At 42.5% G+C, this 14,287-nt stretch overlaps 1 long non-coding RNA gene across 2 annotated transcripts in view; it reads left to right on the top strand.

The window, feature by feature from the left end:
- Positions 1 to 13,396, top strand: part of LOC123329293 — a 28,731-nt gene extending 15,335 nt beyond the window's left edge. Inside the window, exons 2-3 of one of the 2 annotated variants that reach the window (XR_006544709.2) lie at positions 3,411 to 3,471; positions 12,667 to 13,396. This is a non-coding gene — a long non-coding RNA (uncharacterized LOC123329293). Of the gene's footprint in view, positions 1 to 3,410; positions 3,472 to 8,553; positions 8,611 to 12,666 lie in introns of those variants that run through there. The other variant, XR_006544710.2, reaches the window with a different exon arrangement.
- Positions 13,397 to 14,287: the final 891 nt, after the last annotated feature.

The raw sequence follows: 14,287 nt of genomic DNA on the forward strand, positions 1-14,287 counted from the left end.
GAACCTGATCACACCCTTGAAATATATGCCTTATCTCATATCACTGGGGCTGTGTTTCTTACAACCACCTCAGGACCAACTCTATCTTTACTGTTATCCATCTTCAGGTTATTCAAGGATTCAAGCACAAAGCAAAACTTATACTGTGTCCTAAATCTGTCAGCAGCAAGTGTTAAGCAACACAAAGTACTAGATAAACAACTTAGAGTAATAACTTGGATTTAAGATGCTGTTAGAAAAAGTTATGATGTAGTCAGGACGTATTCAGCCTGTTTGCTGAGTAAAACCTTTTCTTTTTTTTTCTGTGTGGAAGGAAAATGAGGTCAGTTTTTCTCCTTCCTGGGAAATAGAAAAATAAGATAGAATTTGAATTTCAGATTTCATACTTGAAGGACCTCAAATCCTTGGCAAAAATGTGCATTACTGGGCCGCATTATAGGGAACAAAATACACATTATAGAGGTACAGCTACTGTTTAACATTTGTTGTTGTGACAAATATGTGACCCCATGGACCCCATGGACCACAGCATGCCAGGCTCCTCTGTCCTCAGCTATCTCCTGGAGTTTGACTAGATTCATATCCATTGAGTTAGTGATACTATCCAACCATCTCACCCTCTGCTGCTTCCTTCTCATTTTGCTTTCAGTGAGGGTCTTTTCCAGTGAGTCAGCTCTTTGCATAAGGTGGCCAAAGTATTGGAACTTCAGCATCAGTCCTTCCAATGAATATTCAGGGTTGATTTCCTTTCGGATTGACTGGTTTCATCTTCTTGTAGTTCAAAGGAATCTCAAGTCTGCTGCTGCTGCTGCTGCTGCTAAGTCGCTTCAGTCGTGTCTGACTCTATGTGACCCCATAGACAGCAGCCCACCAGGCTCCCCCATCCCTGGAATTCTCCAGGCAAGAACACTGGAGTGGGTTGCCATTTCCTTCTCCAATGCATGAAAGTGAAAAGTGAAAGTGAAGATGCTCAGTCGTATCTGACTCTTAGCGACCCCATGGACTGCAGCCTACCAGGCTTCTCTGTCCATGGGATTTTCCAGACAAGAGTGCTGCAGTGGGTTGCCATTGCCTTCTCCGCAAGAGTCTTCTCCAATGCCACAATTCGAAAACACCAGTTCTTTGGGACTCAACCTTCTTTATGGTTGTACTCTCAAGGATAAATTTATTTCCAGTGTTGCTCTTGAGGATGGAGCATATTTTATTGAGGATTAATCGAAATTCAGAAGTTAAACTTTAGTATAACCCCAAATTTGAATAAATAGTTATCATGAAAATCGGACAGATATGACTTTGCTTATTTTACTTGTTAAATATCTGGAGTATGCCAGATCTTTAAAATGTAGAGAGCAAAAAAAAAAAAAAAAAAAAAAACAAAACAGTGCAGCTCTTAATTCTATATTCTCAGCCATTGCACATCCTGTGAAATCTCAAAGTTCACCCCATGATTTCTGTTAGTCCTTAAAAGCTTACCATGAATTTTGTTTCTGAGCTTCTGTTTTTATCTATAGTGTTTACACCTCTTGCCATGCTGACCCCCAAAGTAAAAGTCATCTCCTCTTGATTTCCAGAAGATACTACAATAAAAAAGAAAGCTATGCAAAAATGTACTGTAGCAGATCATGTGTATTGTTTTACTCGTGATTTGGAATCCTTGGAGAGGTTACAGTTCACACTGTCTGTTAGGAACCTGTGGGTCATTAACAACCTTTATTGGTTTCTTTGCCTTCCTATCTCACTGCAGATACCGCATGCCTCCTGGGCCAGCTCCTAAAGAAACTGTGTGTGTGTGAAAGCTGCTCAGTCATGTCCGAGTCTTTGCAACCCCACAGGCTTTAGTCCGCCAGGCTTCTCTGACCATGGGATTCTCCAGACAAGAATACTGGAGTGGGTTGCTGTTTCCTTCTCCAGGGATCAAACCCAGGTCTCCTGCCTTGCAGGCAGATTCTTTACCCTCTGAGCCACCATGGCCTGGTCCCCAATTCTGTCATAGGTTCTGCTTCTGGAAGATCCAATTAAAGACAATAAAGACAATTGGCACCCCATTTCATAGGGAGCTACTGTAAGTCACATGGTTTTGTGAACTACATGAGGTAATTTGTGTAAGACACATGAAGAGTGGCATTTAGTGAGGCCTCAGTAAAATATCTGGAATTCATGGAAGTCTCTAGAATGACTCAGTTCCTTCACTTTCCATCCTGTCAATCTCCATTCAAGATTCAAGCTTGGGGTCGAGCCTGTGATTGGACTGAAGGGTGTCAGTTGGCCCCGCTGTGGTCAGGGTTGTGCCCCATGAGGACGATGTGGAGGTAGGAACAGGACAGTGTCCCTAAGGAAGGGGCAGCTGGGGTTGCCTGACCTTCCCCTGGAGTTCTAAGCCCTGTTCCATGTATGAGGTAATGGAGACTCAGAAAGATACTGTTGTTGTTGTTGTTCAGTGGCTTAGTGCTGTCCAACTTTTTGTGACCCCATGGACTGAAGCACACCAGGCTTCCCTGTCCTTCACCATCTCTCAGCATTTATTCAAACTCACATCCATTGAGTCAGTGATGCCAACCAACCATCTCATCCTCTGTCATTCCCTTTTCCCCCTGCTTTCAATCTTTCCCAGCATCAGGGTCTTTTCTAATGAATCGGTTCTTCCCATCAGGTAGCCAAAGTGTTGGAGCTTCAACTTCAGCATCAGTCCTTCCAAAGAATATCCAGGGTTGATTTCCTTTAGGATGGACTAGCTTGATCTCTTTTCTGTCCAAGGGACTCTCAAGTCCAAGGGACTAACCCTAACACCAGAGTTCAAAGGCATCAATTCTTCAGTGCTCTGCCTTCTTTATGGTCCAACTCTCACATCCATACGTGACTATTGGAAAGACCATAGCCTTGACTATATGGACTTTTGTTGGCAAAGTGATGTCTTTGCTTTTTTAATATGCTGTCTAGGTTTGTCATAGCTTTCCTTTCAAGAAGTAAGTGTTCATGGCTGAAGTCACTGTCCACAGTGATTTTGGAGCCCAAGAAAATAAAATCTGTCACTGCTTCCACTTTTTTCTCTTCTATTTTCCCTGAATTGATGGGACCAGACGCCATGATCTTCGTTTTTTGAATGTTGAGTTTTAAGCCAGCTTTTTCACTCTCTTCTTTCCCCTTCATCAAGAGACTCTTTAGCTCCTCTTTGCTTTCTGCATTAGGATGGTATCCTGGGATTTACCAAAATCACACAGCCAACTAGTAGAGCAGACACTGTATCCATATCCTTTAATTCTAGACCCTTCTACAATGTTTGTGAGAGAAAAAAAGCACTGATCATGATTTGGCACTAACTTCAAATGTGAGCCTGAAAATGTACTTAATGTACCAATCCTCAAATTGCTGGCATAGTGAAATTATTTCTTATTTGTGGTCTTTTGCTTCAGATGAGTTGCAGAGAAAATAAGCTATTGATTTTCCAAATCTTCTGCAAGTTACTGATGAAAAGTAAGTACTGAGATTTCCAGCTGGGCTCTAAAATGTCGACAGCAGCAAACATTACAGTGATGCTCCTGTGAGTTTGGAGAAAGAATGTTAAAAGGTCACTACGTCTGTGTCAAGACAAATTGAATGAACTGGAAGCAAGAAGGAAAAAAGAGCTGCATTCTGGGGGCAAAGAAAAATAATTTTTGTTGTTGTTCAGTCACTGAGTCGTTTCTGACTCTGCAACCCCATGGACTGCAGCATACCAGGCTTCGCTGTCCTTCACTATTTCCTGGAGCTTGCTCAGATTCATGTCCATTGAGTCAGTGATGCTGTCTAACCCTCTCATCCTCTGCTGCCCACTTTTTATTTTGCCTTCAGTCTTTCCCAGCATCAGGGTCTTTTCCAGTGGGTCGGCTCTTTGCATCAGGTGGTCAAAGAAAAATAATACAGCATTATAATGAAATGTATTTAAATTCCAGCCAGAGGAAGAAAAATCTGGCTTGCAGCAACCAGTCAAAGTCCATTTTATTATTATTATTTTCGTATGGGGAACCATGGACTACTTATGACAAAGAAATAGTCCCAGTGAGCAATGGGAATCAGACCAGCAGGTCCAATTATAACCCAAAGGCATGGTTTGACAGTTATGTGCTGTGGAAAAAAAGACTTTTGGGTCTCCATAAATTACCCCAAATATCCCCATTCTTGACAGTACCACCAGTCAAGGGGTTATCTTTGACCTCAGAGGAGAGCATTACTAATGTAAAAAGATCTTTAGTCTATTGAGGGAATAGGCACTATATATAAATCTCAATATAGTCTCAGAAATAACTTCTAGCACATAAAAACTTGCTAGATTTCAAGAACAAATGTCACCATCTGAGGTGAAATTACATATTTCTGTGGCTTGGTGCAGTGTAGGAACATTTTTAGAATAAACTGTGGGGCTATGACCCCATTTCACAACCTACCCACAATAAATTTACCTTGTAAATTCACCCAAATAGCAACAGCTACTAAAACTCCTTAGAGAGACAGATAAAGTGACCTTCTTTAGTAACCAGATGCTATTATTTTTAGGATATGTTTTACAGAACAATTTTCTGTGTTTTTGCAATAAAGAAAATTATTTTGACCTTTGTACACCTAAGTTTGTTTAAAAAACACACAACCCTACTATTTCTAGCTATAAACCAGACTTGGAGAGAACTTTTGGCTGTGGTTCTTCTTTGGGTTGACTTGGCAGTGAATGTATTGTTTTGATCCATGTTTAATCTGGACAGTCACCATTTTTTTGCATTCAGTGAGATTTCAGATGATTATGTATGCCTCTTTTTAAGCAAAGGATAGCTAAATGCATCTCATTCCTCTTAGAGATCAGGAAGAAAACTAAAAAACAGTAGAGTAAGACCTTAATTAACTCAATTATTGGAGAGATTTATATTTAGATTTGAGACTAAATAAAGTCAATCAGGAAATCCTTTTTTTTTCCTCCAAACATTTTTAAATTAAAAAATGTTACACCAGTCAGAATGGCTGCAATCCAAAAGTCTACAAGTAATAAATGCTGGAGAGGGTGTGGAGAAAAGGGAACCCTCTTACACTGTTGGTGGGAATGCAAACTAGTACAGCCACTATGGAGAACAGTGTGGAGATTCCTTAAAAAACTGGAAATAGACATGCCTTATGATCCAGCAATCCCACTGCTGGGCATACACACTGAGAAAACCAGAAGGGAAAGAGACACGAGTACCCCAATGTTCATCGCAGCACTGTTTATAATAGCCAGGACATGGAAGCAACCTAGATGTCCACCAGCAGATGAATGGATAAGCAAGCTGTGGTACATATACACAATGGAGTATTATTCAGCCATTAAAAAGAATACATTTGAATCAGTTCTAATGAGGTGGATGAAACTGGAGCCTATTATACAGAGTGAAGTAAGCCAGAAAGAAAAACACCAATACAGTATACTAACGCATATATATGGAATTTAGAAAGATGGTAACAATAACCCTGTGTACGAGACAGCAAAAGAGACACTGATGTATAGAACAGTCTTATGGACTCTGTGGGAGAGGGAGAGGGTGGGAAGATTTGGGAGAATGGCATTGAAACATGTAAAATATCATGTATGAAATGAGTTGCCAGTCCAGGTTCGATGCACGATACTGGATGCTTGGGGCTGGTGCACTGGGACGACCCAGAGGGATGGAATGGGGAGGGAGGAGGGAGGAGGGTTCAGGATGGGGAACACATGTAAACCTGTGGCGGATTCATTTTGATATTTGGCAAATCTAATACAGTTATGTAAAGTTTAAAAATAAAATAAAATTTAAAACATAAAAAAAAAAAAAAAAAAAAAAAAAAATGTCATAAAAATATTGTGATGACACATTCAGTTCAGTTCAGTTCAGTCGCTCAGTCGTGCCCGACTCTTTGCAACCCCATGAATCGCAGCATGCCAGGCCTCCCTGTCCATCACCAACTCCCGGAGTTCACCCAGACTCACGTCCATCGAGTCAGTGATGCCATCCAGCCATCTCATCCTCTGTCGTCCCCTTCTCCTCCTGCCCTCAATCCCTCCCAGCATCAAAGTCTTTTCCAATGAGTCAACTCTTCGCATGAGGTGGCCAAAGTACTGGACTTTCACCTTCAGCATCATTCCTTCCAAAGAAATCCCAGGGTTGATCTCCTTCAGAATGGACTGGTTGGATCTCCTTGCAGTCCAAGGGACTCTTAAGAGTCTTCTCCAATACCACAGTTCAAAGGCGTCAATTCTTTGGTGCTCAGCCTCCTTCACAGTCCAACTCTCACATCCATACATGAACACTGGAAAAACCATAGCCTTGACTAGACGAACCTTTGTTGGCAAAGTAATGTCTCTGCTTTTCAATATGCTATCTAGGTTGGTCATAACTTTCCTTCCAAGGAGTAAACGTCTTTTAATTTCATGGGTGCAGTCACCATCTGCAGTGATTTGGAGCCCAAAAAAGTAAAGTCTGACACTGTTTCCACTGTTTCCCCATCTATTTCCCATAAAGTGATGGGACCAGATGCCATGATCTTCGTTTTCTGAATGTTGAGCTTTAAGCCAACTTTTCCACTCTCCACTTTCACTTTCATCAAGAGGCTTTTTAGTTCCTCTTCACTTTCTGCAATAAGGGTGGTGTCATCTGCATATCTGAGGTTATTGATATTTCTCCTGGCAATCTTGATTCCAGCTTGTGCTTCTTCCAGCCCAGCGTTTCTCATGATGTACTCTGCATAGAAATTAAATAAGCAGGGTGACAATATACAGCCTTGATGTACTCCTTTTCCTATTTGGAACCAGTCTGTTCCATGTCCAGTTCTAACTGTTGCTTCCTGACCTGCATACAAATTTCTAAAGAGGCAGATCAGGTGGTCTGGTCTTCCCATCTCTTTCAGAATTTTCCACAGTTTATTGTGATCCACACAGTCAAAGGCTTTGGCATAGTCAATAAAGCAGAAATAGATGTTTTTCTGGAACTCTCTTGCTTTTTCTATGATCCAGCAGATATTGGCAATTTGGTCTCTGGTTCCTCTGCCTTTTCTAAAACCAGCTTGAACATCAGGAAGTCCACAGTTCACGTATTGCTGAAGCCTGGCTTGGAGAATTTTGAGCATTACTTTACTAACTTGTGAGATGAGTGAAATTGTGCAGTAGTTTGAGCATTCTTTGGCATTGCCTTTCTTTGGGATTGGAATGCAAACTGACCTTTTCCAGTCCTGTGGCGACTGCTGAGTTTTCCAAATTTTCTGGCATATTGAGTGCAGCACTTTCACAGCATCATCTTTCAGGATTTGAAATAGGTCAACTGGAATTCCATCACCTCCACTAGCTTTGTTTGTACTAGACTTTCCTTTTAATATAGTGCAGGATGGCAGGTAAAAGCAAATGGGTTTGGACTTAATTTATACTTTAAAATTTTTATTGGAATAGAGTTGATTTACCATGTGGTGTTAGTTTCAGGTGTACAGTGCAGTGATTCAGTTCTACTTATACATATACACATACCCAGTCTTTTAAAGATTCTTTTCTCATAGGGTATTACAGAGTATTATGTAGAGTTCCCTGTGCACCACAGTAGGTTTTTGTTAGTTATCTATTTCATGTCGTGTGTATATGTCAGTCCCAATATCCCAATTTATCCCTCTCCCATTAACTCCCTGGTAACCAAAAGTTTGTTTTCCACAACTGCAACTCTATTCCTATTTTTCAAATAAGTTCATTTGTACCCCCCTCCGTCTTTTTTTTTAAGATTTCACATATAAGTGATATCATGTGATATTTGGAGAAGGCAATGGCACCCCACTCCAGTACTCTTGCCTGGAAAATCCCATGGACGGAGAAGCCTGGTAGGCTGCAGTCCCTGGGGTCGCTAAGAGTCAGATACGACTGAGCGGCTTCACTTTCACTTTTCACTTTCATGCATTGGAGAAGGAAATGGCAACCCACTCCATTGCTCTTGCCTGGAGAATCCCATGGACAGAGAAGCCTGGTAGGCTGCAGTCCCTGGGGTCGCTAAGAGTCGGATATGACTGAGCAGCTTCACTTTCACTTTTCACTTTCATGCATTGGAGAAGGAAATGGCAACCCACTCCAGTGCTCTTGCCTGGAGAATCCCAGGGATGGCGGAGCCTGGTGGATTGCCATCTATGGGGTCGCACAGAGTTGGACACGACTGAATCGACTTAGCAGCAGCAGCAGCAGCATGTGATATTTGTCTCTCTCTCTGACTTACTTCACTCAGTCTGACAATCTCTAGGTCCATCGTGTTGCTGCAAATGGCATTTTTCGTGTGTGTAAAAATTTTACTCAAGTATAAATATTACTCATATATATACTTTAGTAATATTTATACTCGAGTAAAATTTATAATAATATTTATACTTGAGTAAAATTATGCCTCAGAAAATTTTGAAAGATTTTGGTAATACACACCTCACACTTTCTTAGTCCTTTCTGTGTCCCAGTTACTTTTCTTATTTTTGTATGAGTATCTCTCTGTGTGTGTATATGTGAGTATTTGTTGTTTAGTTGCTAAGTTATGTCCAATTCTTTTGCACGCTCACCAGGCTCCTCTGTCCACTGCATTTCCAAGGCAAGAATGCTGGAGTGGATTGCCATTTCCTTCTTCAAGGGGAATCTTCCCAACCCAGGGGTTGAACCCACAATCTCCCATATTGGTAGGTAGATTCTTTACCACTGAGCCACCTACACATTAATACATTTAATCCTATACCCCCGTGGAAAGCAGGAACTGTTAGAAACATTTGCATTTTATGGATTAGGGAACTAAGGCACTGACAAAATAAGTAACCCACCAAAGTTACAATGCAAGGAAGACCCACAGCGGGACCCTAGTGCTCTGTCTCCCAGAGCCTGTCTTCTTAACCACCACCCTGCATTGCCCTGAGGTCAAGTTCTTATTATGCTTCTTCATGGAGGGACTATGGTCTCTTTTACAGAATTTTTAATAGAACTTTTGTATAGTTCTAAGGCTTCCCTGGTTGTTCAGACGGTAAAGCGCCTGCCTGCAATACGGGAGACCTGGGTTTGATCCCTGGGTTGGGAAGATCCCCTGGAGAAGGAAATGGCAACCTACTCCAATACTCTTTCCTGGAAAATTCCTGGATGGAGGATCCTGGTAGGTTACAGTCCATGGGATTGCAAAGAGTCGGACACGACTGAGCAACTTCACTCATAAGGAACTATTAAAAGATCTTCACAGCCCAGATAATAATGATGGTGTGATCACCTAGAGCCCGACATTCTGGAATGTGAAGTCCAGTGGGCCTTAGGAAGCATCACTAGGAACAAAGCTAGTGGAGATGATGGAATTCCAGCTGAGCTATTTCAAATCCTAAAAGATGATGTGGTGAAAATGCTCCACTCAATATGCCAGCAAATTTGGAAAACTCAGCATGGCCACAGGACTGGAAAAGGTCAGTTTTCATGCCAATCCCAAAGAAAGGCAATGCCAAAGAATGCTCAAACTACCACACAATTGCACTCGTCTCACACTCTAGTAAAGTAATCCTCAAAATTCTCCAAGCCAGGCTTCAGCAATACATGAACTGTGAACTTCCAGATGTTGAAGCTGGATTTGGAAAAGGCAGAGGAACCAGAGATCAAATTGTTAATATCCACTGAATCATTGAAAAAGCAAGAGAGTTCCAGAAAAACATCTAGTTCTGCTTTATTGACTATGCCAAAGCCTTTGACTGTGTGGATCACAATAAACTGTGGAAAATTCTTCAAGAGATGGGAATACCCAACCACCTGATCTGACTCTTGAGAAATCTGTATGGAGGTCAGGAAGCAACAGTTAATAGTGGACATGGAACAACAGACTGGTTCCAGATAGGAAAAGGAGTACGTCAAGGCTGTATATTGTCACCTTGTTTATTTAACTTATATGCAGAGTACATCATAGAAATGCTGGGCTGGATGAAGCACAAGCTGAAATCAAGATTGCCAGGAGAAATATCAATAACCTCAGATATGCAAACGACACCACCCTTATGGCAGAAAGTGAAGAGGAACTAAAGAGCCTCTTGATGAAAGTGAAAGTGGAGAGTGAAAAATTTGGCTTAAAGCTCAACATTCAGAAAACGAAGATCATGGGATCTGGTCCCATCACTTCATGGCAAATAGATGGGGAAACAATGGAAACAGTGGCTGACTATTTTCTTGGGCTCCAAAATCACTGCAGATGGTGACTGCAGCCATGAAATTAAAAGACGTTTACTACTTGGAAGGAAAGTTATGACCAACCAAGATAACATATTAAAAAGCAGAGACATTACTTTGTCAAGAAAGGTTGGTCTAGTCAAGGCTATGATTTTTCCAGTAGTCATGTATGGATGTGAGAGTTGAGCTATAAAGAAAGCTGAGCGCTGAAGAACTGATGGTTTTGAACCGTGGTATTGGAGAAAACTCGTGAGAGTCCCTTGGACTGCAAGGAGATCCAACCAGTCCATTCTTACGGAAATCAGTCCTGAATATTCATTGGAAAGACTGATGTTGAAGCTGAAACTCCAATATTTTGGCCACCTGATGCAACAAACTGACTCACTGGAAAAGATCCTGATACTGGTAAAGGTTGAAGGTGGGAGAAGGTGACAACAGTGGATGAGATGGTTGGATGGCATCACTGACTCGATGGACATGAGTTTGAATAAACTCCGGGATTTGGTGATGGACAGAGAGGCCTGGTGTGCTGCAGTACATGGGGTTGCAAAGAGTCAGACATGACTGAGTCACTGAACTGAACTGAACTGAGGAGGGAAACATCAACTTCTGGATGATTCAGTTGCTGTGGTTTGCTGGTGTGGGAGAGACGAGGCATAGATTAAATTCCCTTTTATTCTATGATCACCTTCAAGAGCTTGGGAAGGTCACTTTGGGCCTCGGGATTCTGCTTTTTGCCTTGAATTAAAAAGATTAGGCTAGACCCAAGCTGTCCTATAGATAGCCTCTAGTCTTTTTTTTTTTTTTTTTCCAGTGATTAAATATTTATTAGACTATGGACTAAACCCCAGCATTTATTATATCCAAAGTCCATTTACTCGCTTGCTGATCTGTTTTCTGACTTAACACAAGGTAAGCCTCTAGTCTTATATGACCAACAAGCTCTTGAAATGTGGCCAAATTGAGATTACCCTACATGTAAAATCCACACTGGGCTTCAGAGCATTAGTATGAAAAAAGTAATGTAAAGTGTCTAGATTTTTTTATGTTAATTATGTATTTAAATGATAATATTTTTCTTATCCTGGGTGAAATAAAATATATTAAAGTCAATTTCACCAGTTTATTCTTCTAGGAACTTTAAAATTCCATGTGTGTCTTAGGTTATGGCCCACATGAAATTTCGATTGGATTGTAGCAACAGTTCTTCACTCACATGGCCTTTGATATTTCCAGCTGAAACACCCTGATAGACATAGGCAGGGAGATGCACAATTCCAGAAACATTAGCTTTATTATCAAGATTTTCTCACTCGCTGAAGAAAATTTTAGACTGCATGTGCATGACAAGGACATTATAAAAGTAACTCAAGTCCTCACCAAGTCATTAAAAAAGTTAATTACTTGCAAATGTTGCTGTTTGTTATTAGGAACAAATTATTTGGTAACACTTTAAACTGAGAGATCATTCTGGTATGTTAAGATATCACAAGTGCCCCAGATATTTCTAATAATCCTTCCAATCCTGAAATTCTTCAGTTCTTTTCTGATGGAAACTCAGCTGTGGAGTTTCTCTAAGATGAAAATGGAGGAATAAAGATTTTGAGGTTGAACACACAACAGGTTTATAATTTGGAAAATGTCAGGAGTACTCCCATTGTGAGTGTGTGTGTGTGTTAGTTGCTCAGTCGTGTCCAACTCCATGGGACCCCATGGACTGTAACCCACCAGACTCTTCTGTCCATGGGATATTCCAGGCCAGAATACTGGAGTGGGTTGCCATTCCTTCTCCAGTGGCTCTTCCTGACCGAGGGATTGAACCCAGGTCTCCTGCATTGCAGGCAAATGCTTTACCATCTGAGCTACTCGGGAAGCCCCTGACATCGTTTACCTCTTTTTTACTGAGGAGCTGATAATCTTGGGAAGCTGCCAACAGTGGGCTCACGGGAGGAAAGCAGATTCAAGGCGACAGGACTGACGTACACAGATGTGCGCCCGGTGTTCCTCCTGTGGTTTGTGGTTTTGCCCCGGGGGGTGCTCGCCACCACAGGCAGCTCTGTTTCCACCTGCACAAGGTGTGGCTAGAGCAGCTGTGTTCTCAGTTTCCACTGTCAGTGGCGCTGACGGCTCAGGCAGCTGTCCCAGCAAGCCCTGGGGATAATCTTATCATCTGCCTTGGCCCCGGCATCATGCAAGTTGGATGATAAAGATCAGCTTCTGCTTAAAAGTTGTACTTCTGGATAATTTATCATCTTAAGGGTGTTATAGAATATAGAAGGTGTCAGCAGTCAGAGGGAAGATAATAATAACTCAGAAAGAATTCTTAACTTTTCTTTAAATAATGTTATAAATCGTTTCACTAAATCCATGTAGTATACTACAAATCTATCCCAGAAAAAAAGATTTATTGAATAAAGGATGAATCAGAGCCAGAGAGAACATAAACCACTTGAAAAACTCTTTCCTTCCCCTACAATTTTCCTCCCCTCCTTCAGATCATGATTGGAAGCCATAATGACACAGTTGGATCATCTGAGCTTTCTGCATTCAAGGGGTTAATATTGGAATACAGTGGTGCTCACGGTGTGGTCCCGGCTCACAGCACTAGCATAACATGGGGACGTAGACGTGTGAATCCTTGGGTCTCACCCCAGACGCTGAAGCAGATGTCAGTGGAAGCCCAGGAACTGATGCTTTAACAAGCCCTCCAGGATATCCTCCCACATGTTAAAGTGGGAGAACCTGTGCTGTGTAAATAAACACTGCTGGTTCTGGACCAGATTCCTTTACCAGCTGGTGCTGTCACTCGTGAGTGTGGGGTGGGCAGCTAACAGCCCATAGTTACAGCCTTCACTAAACAATTGTCCTTGGTTGAAAGCCCTTGCCCAGACATGGAAACGTGTCAGGGGTGACGCCACAACCTCCCCCGGAGCCAGGCCAACCAGCGACTGAGGTGGGCTGTAAAAGTCCAGCTCGTTATCTCAAGACCTGGCAGTTCTGCAGCAGGGCTCTTCCGTGGACTCAGGCCGAGGTCAGACTTCACCTGATGCCGAGTCCCTGGTCGTCTCCTTGCCTTTCCCTCTGCTCTCTTACTCCTTATACAGAATCCTCCCTCAATACCACCCAGCACTGAATCCTTGTCTCAGGCTCTACTTTCCAGGCAATCTGCTCACCTACAATCATAGGTCAGGAGACCATGACCTGTGGGCCAGCCACCAGTTTGTGCAAATAAAGTTTTATTGGAAAATAGCTGTGCCTGCTATTTGTATATTGCCTATGGCTGCTTTTGCATCATCACAGCAGACCTAAATTGGAGAAGGCAATGGCAACCCACTCCAGTACTCTTGCCTGGAAAATCCCATGGATGGAGGAGCCTGGTAGGCTGCAGTCCATGGGGTCGCTAAGAGTCGGACACGACTGAGACTTCACTTTCACTTTCATGCATTGGAGAAGGAAATGGCAACCCACTCCAGTGTTCTTGGCTGGAGAAGCTCAGGGATGGGGGAGCCTGGTGGGCTGCCATCTCTGGGGTCACACAGAGTCAGACATGACTGAAGTGACTTAGCAGCAGCAGCAGCAGCAGACCTAAATAGTTGCAACAGAGATTGTGTAATTCACAAAGCCTAAAATACTTAACTTTTTAAGGAACTAAAGGAACTTTTAGGAACTTAGCTTTTCAGGTAAAAGTTTGTGGATATCCACCTAAGACATTAGCCAAGGTGAGTTGGACAAAAGCTGCTGCTGCTGCTAAGTCGCTTCAGTCATGTCCAACTCTGTGCAACCCCATAGATGACAGCTTACCAGGCTCCCCCGTCCCCGGGATCCTCCAGGCAAGAATACTGGAGTGGGTTGCCATTTCCTTCTCCAATGCATGAAAGTGAAAGTGAAGTCGCTCAGTCGTGTCTGACTCTTAGCAACCCCATGGACTGCAGCCTACCAGGCTCCCCTGTCCATGGGATTTGCCAGTCAAGAGTACTGGAGTGGGTTGCCATGCCTTCTCCATGGACAAAAGCTGCTGCTGCTGCTGCTAAGTCACTTTAGTTGTGTCTGACTCTGTGTGACCCCAGAGACGGCAGCCCACCAGGCTCCCCTGTCCCTGGGATTCTCCAGGCAAGA

This window comes from Bubalus bubalis, chromosome 14 (assembly GCF_019923935.1).
Source record: "Bubalus bubalis isolate 160015118507 breed Murrah chromosome 14, NDDB_SH_1, whole genome shotgun sequence".
Taxonomy (NCBI): domain Eukaryota; kingdom Metazoa; phylum Chordata; class Mammalia; order Artiodactyla; family Bovidae; genus Bubalus; species Bubalus bubalis.